Here is a 2,026-nt window from a genome sequence, read left to right as displayed (position 1 = left end):
ACACACACACACACACACACACACACACACACACACACGCACACAGTTCCTGAAGGCAGCAACACAGACTGACTGCCAGCCAAAGACTCTTTGTGTGTGTATTTGTGTGTTTCTGTGTGTGTCTGCTCTTACTTAACCTTTCTATTAGAAGCCTCCAAAAAAAAGCCTCCAAAATAAGAGATTCATTCACACCAGCTGAAAAGTTTGTAACACATGGAATATTTTTGCTAAAACCCAGCATCAGTCTGATTCGTGGTCAAAATGTCTTTACATTTTCAGTCTTAAACAGATTAAACAATACGACTGAACATCTTCACCCTTTTGAATTAAAGAAAGGGGGGGCTTCTATTTGGCCACTTTAGAAATTGGTGTTTTGCTTTTTCATTAATTAAAACAAAACCTGAATCAAACACAGTGGAGGAGAAAAATCTTCATGTTCTGACATCAGCAGAGGGCAGCATTGGCTTTTCTGTCTGCCTGCATGGTGCAACATCTTCACTGCAACAAATTACACATTTTATTACTTCATGTTTTATTGTAGCACATCACCTGACTTGATGGCACTTGCTAAATTCAGCCTATTTATGTACACATTAAGAAAAGAATTAGGTGAGTAAATAAAAAYAAAAACATTGAACACATTTATTCAGTGCAGTAAAAAGAACAAGACATGTCATCGTGAGAGTTAAAGAGAACAATAAAAAGTTGTTAATTTAAATGTTCAAATGACAGTACATCTTGTTATAACATGATTTTTAATGTATTAGCAATATGTTATTATCTATTAATACATATTATTTTCTGACAACATAAAAGTATTTTTATAAAATGTAAAAAATTACATATTATATGATTGAAAACTTGATGTATTAACATGAAAAAGACTGTCTGATCAACGAACCTTTATTGATATCTATTTTTTTTTTTTTGCTGGAATTGCAGCAATATACTTTCATAAATTTGCCACTTTTGAAGTTGATTCATGTGTTTGCATTTAATGTTRCAGCAAATCATTTCCAGCTTGGCTTGTGTCCTTGTATTTCTATTAACACAAAGAAGATGCTCTTACCCCTCAAAGGTTTACTTGTACTAGGTTTTAAATATTTAGGAGCAACAAAAATACCGTTTAAACCACCAAATACGTTGGCGTTTGAAATTCTGAATMATTTTTTCAGGCTACTTTTATGTTTTTGAAGTGAACAGAACAAATGACCAAGTGAGGAAGCATGTGGTGAAACTGAAAGGTAAAGGCTGCTGCAGATGTGGAGCAGAAAGAAGAAGCGATTCTGATTTAATGAATTCACAGCAACTGCTGTTACAGTACAATCCTCACACGCCCATCAAAAAAAAAAAAAAAAAATCTGCAAGCCCCACATCCCCCTCTTTCACTTACACCATTCCCCCTCATTTTTTCCCAATGAAAGGATGAAGCCTGTTGCTAGGCAGGCAGTGCGACAGTTGCCATGGGAACGCTTGCAGACATAGCTAGAAGGGGGGGTACGTCGGGTTAGGGTGGGGATAAGGATGGGTAGCAAAAAAACAGACGGAGTGATGCAGAGGAGGTCTGAGAGTGAGTGTTTTTAATTGGGGGGAGGGGGTTCCAAGTTCACGGCCAATGCCTTCACTCCTTCTGTCTCCTCCCGCTGGGGGAGGAGACAGAGAGGTGCAGAGGAATGGTGATCATTATTTAACTCCAATTTGAGGCTTTCGCAGTCAGGGTTACCTTCTGAGAACGTGTTTTCACGCACACGCCCACCCATAAAAAGGCTGCAATAACAAAAACAACAAAAAAAAACTGTAAATAAAGGAGCAGTCAATAAAATACACCAGAGACAAGCAAAGGTGCAGAGAAAATCAAATATTTCAAGTGTCAAAAGTAAAAATAACTTGAATTCATTAGGAAGAAATAGCAACACACACACAGAGAGACTTGTTTTCAGATCCTTGTGGGGCCCGTCCATTGACTTCCATTCATTTTTTGGCTATTTTATATCCTAACCCTGACCACCAACCCTAACCCTAACCT

This window comes from Austrofundulus limnaeus, unplaced genomic scaffold (assembly GCF_001266775.1).
Source record: "Austrofundulus limnaeus strain Quisiro unplaced genomic scaffold, Austrofundulus_limnaeus-1.0 Scaffold53, whole genome shotgun sequence".
In the NCBI taxonomy this organism is placed as follows: Eukaryota; Metazoa; Chordata; class Actinopteri; order Cyprinodontiformes; family Rivulidae; genus Austrofundulus; species Austrofundulus limnaeus.
This window is presented reverse-complemented; position numbering follows the sequence as displayed.